Raw genomic sequence first — 13,945 nt, forward strand, 5'->3', positions numbered from 1 at the left:
TTGGGGCCAAGTCCCTAACCAGGCCATCACAGCCTCAGAGGAAGCTGAGATGCAAAGACAGATGATCCTGTCTGCCCTCTCCCCAGCCTGTGTCAGGTGCTGAGAACGAGGACAAGGAAATCAGGGCACAGACTGTGAGAGGTGGGACAGGACAGGGACAGCTTTGCCCAAGGCCTGACCTTGGCCTCAATCCTTGGCAGGAGGTGGGCTCCAGAAAGGAGGGAGGGTAAATGGATTTCAGCGTATGTGTTGATTCCAGCTGGTTGCCAAGGGTTCCCTAGAGCTGTGTTAAGGATTTGAGCTGTATCCCTCCAGGCTCAGAAATGCTGTGATCAATTGGTAATATCAGCCACCAGTACAGAGGGGGACACAGTAGCCCATGTCACAATTTGTCAGCCCCTCCTTTCACCTCTCCTCTACTCTCAGCACAGAGTAGGGACCCAATAAAGTTCTGAAGTTTCACTGTTTTGTTTAAGGTTGTTCTTTTTTTTGTTTGTTTGTTTTTTTAATGTGGACCATTTTTAAAGCCTTTGTTGTTTTGATTATTTTTTTTTTTTTGCCCCAAGGCATGTGGGATCTTAGGTCTCCAACCAGGGATCGAACCCACACCCCCTGCATTGGAAGGCAAAGTCTTAACCACTGGAAGTCCTGTGGTTCTTTGTTGACTACTAAGGTCAGGACAGAAGTCATTTCTGCCTTAGTTATTTGTGGAGATGGAGATATGAACCCAGGGACTCTTTACTACTGCATTTGCAAGAACCAGAAAGGGAACAAGGAAAAGAGACTAGAAAAGAATGACAGACAGTAAGTGAGAAGTTAGATGCGCAAGAGAACTTCTGGGCACTGTGGACTGAGATCCTGAACCCAGGCACAGATCTGCCCTCACCAGTCAGCAAGAACCAAGAGTTTTCAGAGGCAAGTTCCAGAGATAAATCTTGGCAAGGACCCAGAGGGTGGTGCTTTGTGCTGCAGGAGGTGGGGCCCGGCCTTCTATGAAGTCCCGCAGACTCAGGCATCCCCATTGGGCCTGGGGCAATGCAAGGGGCACATAGGGGTACCAGACGCAATTCCTGCATGAGCCCCTCCCTCACACAGCTTCCCAGGTTGTCAGGAAGGAACGTTGTTGGAGCCAGAGCAGGTGGGGCCAGGCAGGATGCTCCCTTTGGGTTGGGAGAACCTGGGCAGGTTTCCAGGGAAGGGGAAGGGCCCAGAGAGCTGATGGTGGGGCAGCCTGTGTGTGCCTACCCGGGTTCCCTCAGCCTCTCATTGCCTCTTGCACATCCACCCTGTGAGGCCACATAGAAAGGTCTGCACAAGCCTTCACTGCTGGGGAACTAGCCTCCGGAAGGGGTGTCATGTCCTCGCCCTGTTAGCAGCCAACACCTCCACACCCATTGCTCATCTGACTTCACCCAGACCAGTTACCAACTGCTCCCCCAGCCCCAACTGCTCCCCCAGCCCCAACTGCTCCTGTGACTTTAGCGGTAGCCTGGCCTAGGGGCTATGAGCTCTGGCCTGGAATTCAGAGTAGTCTGGGATGTGAGGCTCAGTCTGGCCGCATTGTAGCTGTGTGAGAATCGGCATGTCATTTTGCCTCTGTGGGCCTCAGTTTCCTCTCCCGTAAAATGGGGCTAATGATGGTCCCCACATCATAAAGGCTTTGTGGAAAGATTGTGAGTTAATAAACATCAAGGGTTAGTTCAGGGCCTGGTAGGTAGTGAATACTTGATATGCGAGGGTTGGAGTTATTGTTCCTGTTATGATTCTAATCGGAGACCAAGTTCACGTTTACCTCCTAGGGGCCCTCTTCTAAGATTGGTAGGCATCAAGGCTGGTGGAGGGCTGGGGACTTGGGATGCCCTGAAACTGAAGGCCTGGGGCAGAGTCCGATGGGCCAGGCAGAGGTTCTGTGCAGCCCTGAGGCCTCTGGGCCTGCTGAGCTCTGGGTTGTGGGCAGAGTCAGCCATCCCAGACCATCTATAATTACCTTCCAGCAGAGCTCTGTGGCACTGGGCGGGGGAAACCATTGTCAAGTTTTACGTTGCTGCCCATTCAGTGACCTTGGGCAGCCCCACACCTGCTGGCCACTATTAGACGTAGATGAAGATTGAGTTCTTTGGGAAGGAGACCCTTCCAAGGAGGCTGACCTCTGAGTGCAGGCTCCAAGAGTTCAGGATCCCCACAGTCTCCAGAGATCCACCTCTGCCCAGGCCCGGGGGCAAAGACTACTCTGGGGAGCCAGGAGAATTTGTGGAGAGCTCTCCAGGGCCTCCTGGACACAGTGTGAAGCCAGAATGTGAAGGAGGCTGAGGACCCAAAGTACATTCTCCATCCTTGTCCTCCTAGCCCCTGTCCCCTTTCCCTCCTCCCCTGACACCCAGGCCTTGATTTTATGAGGACAGTTGCTGGCCATTGGGGTGGTGGCTGGGAATGATGGTGCCTCAAGGGCAAACCTGGAGCCTGAGCCTGAGCCATCTCTGGAGGTCGCGCACCCTTGCTTGGCTGGAGTCTGACCTTCCACTCTACACCGTGTGCACTTGCACCCTCTGGCTCTCCCACGCTCCAGGCCTCTCACACGTCCTTGTCCAATCAACCACGTCAGCAATTGCAGGGTGATGAAGGAGGAACTAATGGTGATTTCCCACCCCAGACTTCCTCATCTTAAAGCAGCAAGAGGTGGAGACTCCAAGAGTCAGGCTTGGGGTTGCAGAGAGGATCCTGCGTCTGAATGCTATGGACACTCTCGGGCATCAGCAGAGGTGGGTCTACCCTGAGCTGCTTCATCGTGTATTGCTGCTCCTGATTCTTCTGGGCACATCCCCCCCCACCTAATGTATCTTTCTCCCCATGACAGGGCTGGGTGTCCCTGGATCCACAGGAGGGCTTCCAAGGCTGGGGTACAGGACAGGGAGCCCCAGAGGCTCAGGCCAACCCCAGCCACCCTGACTTCCTTGGGGAAAGGTCTCCTGCCCCGGCCCCATTGCCCTGTGGAGACCCAGAGGAAGCCAACAGGTGCAATGAACAGATGCTGCTGAGCACTGCTTGGGCTTTGGGTACCACCCCGGGAAAGCCAGTCTTCACTAAGCACCTACAGTGTGCCTGACCCTCATGGGCTGGCAGTCATGTGTGTGGAGGTAGGAAGAGGGCTCAGGAGGAAAGGACATAGGCTCAAGGGGATGTGGCCCTACGGCTAGGGAAAGAAGAAAGACATACAAGCTCAACCCTCCAGGCACCAAGAAGGTCACATGCCAGAACCACGACACCAGGGAGCCCAGAGACCCATAGGCAAAGGTTCCAAAACAAATAGTGAAAGAAAGGAAGGGTGTTTGAGGTGGTGCAGGAACCCCATACACACACCCACACTCTCACCCCTAAATCTGTTGCTCAGAGTCCCAGAAACTCAGCGCTCAGGGCTGCACCTCCAAGCTCACAGAGCAAAGGTCAGAAGGGCAAAGATCGGAGAAGTCTCCCTGGACCCACACCTGTGTGCCCTTTCATGTGGGCAAACCTTGTGCTCAGGGAGCAGGCTGTCACCAGCCTGGCAGCAGCAGGGGAGGGGTGGGCGGGGGGGGGGTGCGTGGAGGGCTCTGCGTGGCTCTATGTCTCCACCCCTGCCCTACAGGCGCCGTCAGCAGGAGGGGGTAGGGTACTCTGATCCTCACCGTTCTGGACCCACAGGGCAGCATGAGTGATAAAGGCCATGCTGCACTTACTCACTCATTTAAAGGTGCTTACTGCAGCCGGGCCTCCTCCAGATCCCTGCCCTTTTCTCTACCTAGGATGCCTGTCTTCCCAATCTTCTCACCTCCAGTTTCTGTCTGGAAAGTGCCTTTCCCAAATCTTCATTTCCCATTATCTTCAGCACAGGGCCCAAATGTAGGTCCTGCCCTTGCATGGCATCCAAGACCCCTGAGAATGTGAATCCCCCACTGACCCCTAGGGTCCCCTGTGCACCCCATGCTCCAGCCTTCCAGGCTCACCTCGATGTACCTAGGATTGGTCTTGGACATTGTCTTTGCTCCAGCTGTGTGTGCCTCTTCTGCCTCCTCACCACTGTCTGAGAAGGAATTCCTCCTTGTCCTTTCTGGCCCAGGCCAGGGGCACCCTGCGGTGGAGCCATCCTTGCTTCTTCAGCTCTAGTACAGGCTCAGGCACACAGTAGGTGCTTGCTAAACAATTGCTGGAGGGAATGAATGAATTAGGTTCTATTCCAGGCTCTGTTGGAGTCTGTGCTGGTTACCTAGGCAAGTTACTTGGCCTCTTGGGACCTTAGTCTCCCATCTATACGATGGGAAGTTAATGGGGAGTTAGATGAGATGGTTGTATTAAGCTTCTAAGAGCCTTAGGTTTCATATATATATGTATATTTACTTGTTTAAGATGGTAAAGAATCTGCCCACAGTGCGGGAGACTCAGGTTCGATCCCTGGGTTGGGAAGATCCCCTGGAGTAGGAAATGGCAACCCACTCCAGCATACTTGCCTGGAGAATTCTGTGGACAGAGAAGCCTGGCAGACTACAGTCCATGGGGTCACAGAGAGTCAGACATGACTGAGCGACTAACACTTTCGCTTTAATTTGTTTATTTATTTGGCTGCACTGGGTCTAAGGTGTGGCATGTGGGAACTTTTAGTTGTGGCATGTAGGATCTAGTTCCCTGACCAGGGATTGAACCTGGGCCCCCTGCATTGGAGGTGCAGACTCTTAGCCACTGGACCACGAGGGAAGTCTCACAGCCTTAGGTTTTATGCAGAGGACTTCAGGCCATGTAGGCTTCCCCTCCCATCCCTAAACACATCCTAGTAATATTAAATCATATAACAAAAATAGCAGTAATCTATTGAGAGTTCACTCTGACCTAAGCCCAGTGCTAGACCTCCTCTGTCTACATTCCCTGACCCTCTGAGGGGTATTAACAACCCCAATGAGAGATAAGGAAGATGAAACCAGAGAGGGGAGATGACAGTCCAAGGTCACACTGCAAGAAACCAGCTCCCAGTGGCCAGGAGACTCCTGGTCTCAGACTTGGGCCTCCTGAGCTCAGCCACTGCCTTCTAAAACCACCTATAAGGATAGGCCCTTTTTGGGAGGCTCAGGCTCAGGGCCCTGGGCTGCACTGTGGACTGGAACCCCACAGGCACATGGAAGGGAAGAGGGAACCCTGAAGGGCAGTCACCCAAGAAGGTGGCCTCTCACATCTGACATCTGGGCCAGGCAGAGAAAAACAGGTGCCCAGCCCCCAAAATCATGCTGGACTCCATCCCTTCCTCTGGTGGGGATACTGGCCAAAGTCCCGGTTGCCATCTGGGCTCAGCCAGGCCAGACAAAACAGCTGCCCCTGTTCCAGTTTCCTGAGAAACTGTCCTGAATCTGCCCCTCTCAGAACCAACTGGAGGGCAGCAGAGCTGTCTCCCACCACACCATCCAGCCTTTGTCTAGGGAAGGGGCAGGAACCTTTTTACAGGACATGTGGACAGGCAAGGCCTTGGACTGCTGCCTCAGTCTCTTCCAACAACCCTGGCCTTGTGTGGCCTTGGCCAGGGATGCACCAGAGCCTCAGTTTTCTCATCTGTGGGGTGGGCTCAGAATGCTTAGTCTATCTAGGTGGAAGCAATTAGAAAGCAATCAGGGGACTCACCATGGTGCCTGAGTGAGGCTCCTAGCCAAGGGATAAAGAGAAGAAAGTATCAGGGTAGAACTGTAGGATTGTGGGAACCTGTCCACGCTCCCAGCAGGTCCTCCTGTGGACCTGAGGAGTGGGGAGAGATGGGACAGGGATGTCTGTGGCCTCCTCCTTACCCTCACTGGGTCAGTTAACCCTCACGGCCACTGAAAGCTGGAGCTCTTAACATCCTTCATCATGTTTCAGAGAAGTTGAGCCACCTGACCAGCTGTCAAACAAGCAGAGAAGGCTGAGCTGGGAGGGAAACCCAGAAGCCTGTGGCCCAGGTTTAACTACCAGGTGCCCCTGTGTCTGAAGCCACCAGATCCTCCTCCTGAAGTTGAAAGTCTAGTTCATCTTCTTTGCAAGGCTCCCAAGCAGGGTCCTCAGATATCCCTGTGATCTGAGGCCCCCCTTCCAGTGCCCATCTGGGGCAACTTAGAGCACCTGGATATAGCCTGGCCGGAGTCTTCATGCCCCCTCTTCCTGTCTAGAGTGAGGGTGTAAAGGGTCTCACATGGCCTGAACCTGAGGGTTTAAATTATATATCCCAGCCTCTGACCCAAATGTCACCCCCATCCGGAAATTTCAGCCTTCTTCTGGAACTCCTCGTTCTATTGCCCTGGGATGACCGCCTGGTGCCCACAGATCCTGAGGGGCTGGCCTGGGAACCGGCTGTGTTTCTAGCCCCAACGGCTCACCATCCTGCTGTCCAAGTCCTGCCCAGTAGCCTGGCCACCTGCCTAGCCACTGTGGCCAAGATGGCCGCAGCCTGTGCCTGCAGAAGCCTATGGGCAGAGGCAAGGCCAAGGCATGTGAAAGTGGAAGGGTGGGCAAGTAGCCTAAGGGTGAGCCTCAGCTCCCTGGGGAGGCTCCTCCATGTCAACCTGACTCTTTCCACTGCAGGCTGCTGGACGTTGACGAGGAGGCATATGCCTGCCTAGGGAGCTCAGAGCCTGGGGAGACAGACACGAACAGCCCAGCTGCCTGTTTCCAGTGCTGGGCACAGGTCTGGACACTCTGCAACCAACATTTCAATCCATCCTCAGAGCAGCCTCAAGGGCTCTGGATTTTACAAATGAGGAAACTGAGGCTCCGAGATGGCTGGCACTTGCTCAAGGTCACACAGCCAGTTAGTGTGGAAGTGGCATGTGAGTTCTTCCTACTGTGGAGCCTCTGTACATGTGGTCAGCGCCCCAGGAAAGACCCTGAACCGCGCCAGTAGTGGGATGGAGGTGAAGGCAGAGCTCATAGGAAGTAGAGGCCCTCCTCAGAGACAGAAATCTAGAGGAGGACCTTTTGCATGGGGTCCTGTTAGACGGTTAAGAGCTTAATGGAATGGCATTTTAAGAGCAAAGCATAACCTGAGCAGTGGCCTTGAGGTAGAGCGTGGGGGGGTTGGGGATGGTGGGTGAGTTGAAAGGGCTCTCCTGGCGCCCCAGTGCCTCTCAGATTCCTGGAGGAGTCAGAATGGAAGGTGCCGGCTGTGCAGGTACCTTGCTCAGGCTCTGCTGGTCCAACTGGCCTAACCACTTCTCACCAGGCACTGCTCATCGCCTCTGCTTACAGCCTTGCCAAGCGTTGATGGCAATCCCTGGGTGAAGCTTGGTCAGGAGCCTGGGATCCCTCATCCTGGTACCAAGGTAAAATGATCTCGGGGTCTTGAGGCCGTGACTGCTCTGCCACCACCACACAGCCACCTTCTCCAGGAAGCCTGCCCTGATTGTGCCTTCCAGTAAGACAGTTTTTAAGATGCAATGACCGTGTGGAGTGTAGGTCGGACTGAGGAGATGAAATTATCCGTGCAATAACGACAAATTTCTACTTATCTCTGTAATCTTGTCTTTGTTTTCCGTAACTTGCTCTATTTTTCATCACAACAGCCACTGTGTGCCATTCATTTCTTTTCTAGGTTTCTGTGACTTTCCGTCTCCATCTGGCATCCCCCATCCAGCCCCCTGTCTTCCCAGACAGGGAGCTGGTTGAGGTGCCTTGGACAACACTCTCGCCCGGGCTCTCGGTTACGCCATCCATGAAATGGGCGTGCCCGAGTCTCTGTGCCTCTCGAGGACTGAGCCAGCAGCTAAGGGCGAGAGGGCGCCGCCTCGGCCCAGGAGGCGGCGCCACTCCAGCCTCCAGGTGGCGGCCCGACCCGGGAATAGAGCCGGGTCTTTTATAGCCGGGCCCGAGTCACGTGACGGGGCGGACGCCTCCGCCCGCAGCTGAGAAAGGCCTCCCGGGGGCCAGGCGGGGCGGGGCCCGGGGCGCGGTAGACGCGCCTGCGGGGGCGTGTGCGCGGCGGCCGCTGCTGGGGGCGAAACTGCCGGGGCGGGGGCGGGGTGTGCCTGGCGGTCGCTCTGCACCCTGTCAGCTCAGGGCCGCTGCTGCCCGCGGTGCCTGTTTCCCACCCGCCAAACCGGGCTTGGAGAGCTGCCCGCTGCGGAGGGAGACTGAGGCAGGTGAGCAAGCCAGGGAGCTGATGAAGCCCGCGGCCCTTCACGCCCTGTGGGTGACGGAGCCCCCTACCACCCCCGACTCCTCAAGTGTCAGAGCCTAGAGTGAGACCTGGCAGATCTTAGCGGCCGCGGGTACTGCTGTGTGCGGGTGATGGGAGAGGTAGGGGTGGTGCTGGAAAGCTGGGAGTTCCTCTGGGTCTCCTTGCCAGGGAATATCTATTACTCTGTGACTGCCCCTGACAACATCAACACCCACCCACGCCCCTTTGGTGGGCAAAGGGGGAGAGGAGGCGGAAGAGCAGACCCAGATGAGCAGGGGTTGTGCGGTGGTCAGAGCAGGACCAGGGTAGTCCAGGGTCTGCTTACCCTGTAAGAACCCCAGGAAAGCCCTGTGCCCCGAACTCCCAGAAAGCACCTTCCCCTTGTCTACTCCAAGTATTTCTGAAGTTCCACCCAAACACAGATGTATTGAGGACAGAACTTGTGAACCATTAGCTGGCCTCACTAAGCCTTTCCCAGTTAACACAAGTATGGATTGAGCTCTGCTCCCAGAGTACCCCGAAAGCTTGATCTTGTCCATCTTCTCAGCCACCCACCAGGCCAGTATTACTGTTATCTTGCCCATTCCACAGTTGAGAAAGCTGAGGCACAGTTAAGACATAGGGCCAGGGTGGAGCCAGGGTGTAAACTTGACCACTGGAGGCCCCTAATCTGGCACTTCCTGCCATTTGGTACTACCCCCAAGGCCTCTGCCTTTACTACCCAGTGTCTGAGGCAGAAATCCGGGCCCACGATCATCTCGGTGACCTGAGGCACTGCTACATGTTGGACTATGTTGCCAGTGCCCTTCTCACTTGCTCTAGACCCAGCAGGATCCATCCAGGTTCTGCCATCCCTAGGAGTTGCCCAGGAGCACCATCTCTGCTAGCCTGGCCTTTTTAACCTGAAACATGAGCCCCACTCTCCCTTGGCCAGCCTAGTGCTCTGGGTGTGATGGGGTGGTGCTGGCAGCCAAAGCCTCAGGGAGAGGGATGGTGATACAGAGAAGCAGAAACAGAGGGAGCAGAGGCAGAGAGGCTAGATCAAGGACCAGCTCTTGGCAGGGCTCAAGTGAGGGACCCCTTCCTGCCGGCTCAGGTGGACAGTCCACCCCCAGAGATTGAGGGATGTCCAGGTCCTTTCCAGGTTGCTTGGCTGAGTCCTGGACTTCCTGTGGAGGGGTCTGAGGGCCTCCAGGGTTCGTGGCCTCTGTGGCGTAGTGGTTGCAGGGGTCAGGCTGCCCCTCCTCTGGACTAACCCTCCGGGAGTCTTCAGGGGCACAGGGTGGATGCTGGGGGTGGGAGTCTGGTGGCTGGCTGCTCAGTGCTGCCTCTGATGAGCCCATTTCCTTGGCTGCAAACCTAGAGAGGGAAGAAGGGAAAGTACCACTTATGGGTGGCTGCTGTGGACCCAGCCGTGCTTGGGGATTTATGCCCCATGTCATGACAGGCTATTGAGGACTCTTCCAAGGCTGACAGCTTGTGACTCGGCAAAGTGACCTTATCTGTGCCGTGGCTAAGTTGAGCTGAGCCTCACCAGGTGTCCACCCTGGCTGAGGCTCCACGCACATCATCTCACACAACACTTAGCCCCCAAAGTGGTGGTTTGTCATCAACCCATTTCACAGGTGAGAACTCAGGATCAGAGAGGTGTGGTCACCTGCTGAGAGTCATACAGTTAGCATGTGACACAGCCCAGGCTTGCTCCCAAGCCTCAACAGGCCCTACTAAGGTCAGTACCATTCAGGTTGTGGGGGCATAGAGGCCAGCTCATCTGGACCGTGCCCTTGCACATCCAGTGTAGCACCAGAGGGCAACTCCAAAGTGCAGAACCACTCCAGCCCAGCTTGGCAAGGATTCCCTGGGTCCTAGATCCCAGCACCTGTCTCTAGACGGGAGCCCATCTGCATCCCATCTCTGCCTTGACCACAGTGTGATCTGCACAGCCTCAGCCCCTCCACCTTCTCTGAGGACATCTTGCCTTCCCTTGGAGTCTCCAGGGGAGAAAGGTTGGCTGAGGCCAGTGTATGCTTGCAGCCCCTGAGTTCCCGAGTCTGCATAATCCTGAGGGCAAGGAAAGTGCTTCCTGTTGTCTACTTTATAAATCCTTGTTCCTACAACACTAACCCTGCTTTAGAGTAATGGTTCTCAAAAAAGGGTGGTTTTGCCCCCTAGGGGTCATTTGACAGTGTCTGCTGCTACTGCTGCTAAGTCACTTCAGTTGTGTCCGACTCTGTGCAACCCCATAGATGGCAGCCTACCAGGCTCCCCTGTCCCTGGGATTCTCCAGGCAAGAACACTGGAGTGGGTTGCCATTTCCTTCTTCAGTGCACGAAAGTGAAACGTGAAAGTGAAGTCGCTCCGTCGTGTCCAACTCGTCGCGACCCCATGGACTGCAGCCCACCAGGCTCCTCCATCCATGGGTTTTTCTAGGCAAGAGTACTGGAGTGGCTTGTCATTACCTTCTCCGTTGACTGTGTCTGGAGACATTTTTTTTAATGTTATTTTATTGAAAGATAGTTGATTTACAATATTGTCTTAATTTCTGCTGTGCAGCAAAGTGATTCAGTTTATATATAAACTATTCTTTCCATCATGGTTTATCACAGGACATCGAATATATTTCCCTGTGCTGTATACCTTGTTGTTTATCCATCCTGTATATAATACTTTGCACCTGCTAATCCCAAACTCCCAATCCATCCTTCCCTCATCCCCCTTCCCCCTCAGCAACCACAAATCTGTTCTCTATGTCTGTGAGTCTGTTTCTCTTTTGTAGATAGGTTCATTTTTGCCATATTTTAGATTTCCTTGTGTACCTGGTATCATATGGTATTTGTTTTTCTCTTTCTGACTTACTTCACTTAGTATGATAGTCTCTAGGTTCGTCTCCATGTTGCTGCAGTGGTATTATTTTGTTCCTTTTTATGGCTGAGTAGTATTCCATATGTGGGTTTCCCTGGTGGCTCAGTGGTAAAGAACCTGCCTGCCAGTGCAAGACACGTGGGTTTGATCCCTGGGTCAGGAAGTTTCCCTGAAGAAGGAAATGGTAACCCACTCCAGTATTCTTGCCTGGGAAATCCCATGGACAGAAGACTTGGGCTGGCTACAGTCCTTGGGGTTGCAAAAGAGTTGGACATGACTTAGCAACTAAGCAGCAACGATATTCCATAAGTACCACTTCTTCTTTGTCCATTCATCTGTTGATGGATAGTTATGTTGTTTTCTTGTCTTGGCTATTATGAATAGTACTGCTCTGAACATAGGGGTGCATGTGTCTTTTCGCATTATAGTTTTATCTGGGTATATGCCCAGGAATGGGATTGCTTGGTCATATAGCAACTTTATTTCATTTTTACTTTAGTTTTTTTTTTTTTTTTTGAGGAACCTCCATACTGTTTTCCATAGTGGCTGCACCAATTTATATTTCCACCAACAGTGTAGGGGGGGTTCCCTTTTTTGGAGACATTTTTAGTGGGTAGAGGCCAGAGATGCTGCTAAACATCCTCCAGTGCTGAGAACAGCCCCCACAGCAAAGAATGATCTGACCCAAAGGTTAGCAGTGCTGAGACTGAGAACCCTTGAGGTAAAACATGGACTTTGGAGCCTGGCAGACCTTGGTTTGAATCTCACTTCTGCCATTTACTAGCTGTGTCTCCTTGGGCAATTTGAGACTCAGTTTACTCATCACCAAAACTGGCACTCATAGTGACCTTCACTGTGAAGGGTCTTAGGGTCTGATCAGGTGCCCAGATCCAGTACCCAGCACAGGACCTGTCACTGGGACAGCTCCATCACTGATGGCCATTATTCTTCTTTTCCATTTTCCAAGGTGAACCTCAGGGTGTGGGAGCAAAGGTCCAGTGACTGGACCTAGAAATCTCCAAGTGGCAGCCCTCATTGCCCTCCTTTCAGTGGTCCCTGGCAGCAACTGGGCCTACTGTTGACATTGAGGGAGAGGCTCAGCTGGCCACTGTGGACATGGAGGGAGGAGCCAGAGAGGAAACTTGATTCCAGGGGAGCAAAAGTCACCTGAAGCTCATCTTGCTCACCCTTTCTTCAGCTCAAGCCCAAGTAAGCCATGGGGTGGGGGTGGGGACTAAGACACAAAACACACTAATGAATGGAGTCCTTTATTTCAAGGAGGTCCCATGGATTCACAGCTGGACATCAGGGAGGAGTGGCATTTGAATGGACACAACCAAGACAGGTAGAGATTTGGGAATGGGTGGGAAATGACATTCAGGCCCAGGGAACAGTGTGTACAAAAAATTGGTTGTAAGCAGTAAGGCATAAGATTTCTTTCCTAAATGATGGTCCAGTGTGACCTGAAGGGTCCATCTTGATGGACAGAGCCAACCCCAGTGGGGTAAGGGACACGCATCAGAGCTGGGAACTTAGACATTAAGCAGTTTTCAAACGAGGTCTTCTTTCTGGAATGTAGGGTAGCATGCATCCCCACCCCCCATGTGTGGGAAAGATCATTGTGTCAACAGTATTCTTCTTTCCAGCTCAGACACACCCCTGCCACACACACACAGAGTTTCAGATTCACATCTTGGCCAGGGCTCTGCATCCCTGGAGGTGTCATTAGACAACCCCTCCCTCCCCATCCCCACAGCCCTGTAACCCAGAAGGTCTGGCCCCTTCTTCCCACCCATCTTCCCCAACCTAGGGTCCCCCCACCTGAGCAACACGGCAGCTCTTCTGGCCCTATCCAGCCCTCCTCTTCTCCTCATCTATTTCCCATCCATTTCCTCCACAAGCACGTTCCATTCTAACGGCTGCCAGCACTCGCTCCTTGAGAAGACTAATGTCCTGGCCATGGCCTGTGTTGGCCATGGGCCCCTTGATCAGCTCAGGCCTCCTCAGGGGTTGTCTTCCATTTTCATCCCTTTGTCTCAGCTGGAAGGAGCTGTCCAGACCGTCTGCATGACCTTAAGGTGGTCCCCCAGGAGGATAGGTCTGGAACTGGAACCCTCTTCTTTCCCTCTGAAAACTGCCATTTCTTTGGAGTATGGAATCGTTATGGAATGGTTTTCTGATATTTGGGGGCAAAGGAATGGATTCCCTGGGCCTTACTCTCTCTCCAGACTTGAGGCCCAGAGGATACTCAGTGAATGAATGAATGAGTTATGCCAGATAATCAAGTTCTGAGTCTAGAAAGGAAGCTCAGAAGCCTCCCAGAGGCGATGGGGAACTCTGAAAAGCAGGGGCAGGGGAAGGAATACTCATGGATCAGGGTAGGAGCTGCTCTCAGAATCGCTTGACTAGCATCGGTGGACCAGTCGACTAGAGCCTCCCGCCCTGGTGTCTTCCCATTCGTCTCCGGGCACAGAGCCGGGACTAGCCGGCCTGGCGGCGGGCACCGAGCCCGGCCGCGTCCGCACTCCAGCCAACAGGAAGAGAAAAGAGCGAAGGCCCGGCGAGGAGGGCCAGCTGGCGGGCAGGGAGTCCCGGGCGCCAGCGCTGGGAACTGGGGAACCCCCGCTGTCGCCTCCCCGGCTCCGTGTGCGGGTAGGGTGGGGAAAGCGCCCCCGGGGCCTCCGCGCCCTCAGTAAAATGAGGCCCCTTCTGAGGGCCCGTTCGTGCCCTAAGTGGGGCGAGGGGTGCTCGGGCCGGCGGAGAGGCCCAGACACTGAGTGGCGGGCCCGGGGAAGCAGTGCTGCTGGACCCCCAGGGCTGGCCGGCGGAGGCGGGGCCTCGGAGGGGGCGGGCCTACGTGGGGGCGGGCCCAGGGCGGGGGCGGGCCGAGACTGGGGCCGGCACCTGGGTGAGGTCGCGCCGCCC

At 54.4% G+C, this 13,945-nt stretch overlaps 1 long non-coding RNA gene across 1 annotated transcript; it reads left to right on the plus strand.

Annotated features, from left to right (window-relative positions):
• Window positions 1–2,678: 2,678 nt before the first annotated feature.
• LOC148773998 (uncharacterized) lies at window positions 2,679–7,670 on the plus strand. The gene is made up of 3 exons (XR_016036119.1): window positions 2,679–2,759; window positions 6,568–6,812; window positions 7,205–7,670. It is a non-coding gene; the product is annotated as an uncharacterized LOC148773998 (long non-coding RNA).
• The last annotated feature ends 6,275 nt before the right edge of the window (window positions 7,671–13,945 follow it).

The sequence above is a fragment of the Moschus berezovskii genome, chromosome 24, assembly GCF_049115385.1.
Source record: "Moschus berezovskii isolate FMDL1 chromosome 24, NW_MosBer_1.0, whole genome shotgun sequence".
Classification (NCBI taxonomy): domain Eukaryota; kingdom Metazoa; phylum Chordata; class Mammalia; order Artiodactyla; family Moschidae; genus Moschus; species Moschus berezovskii.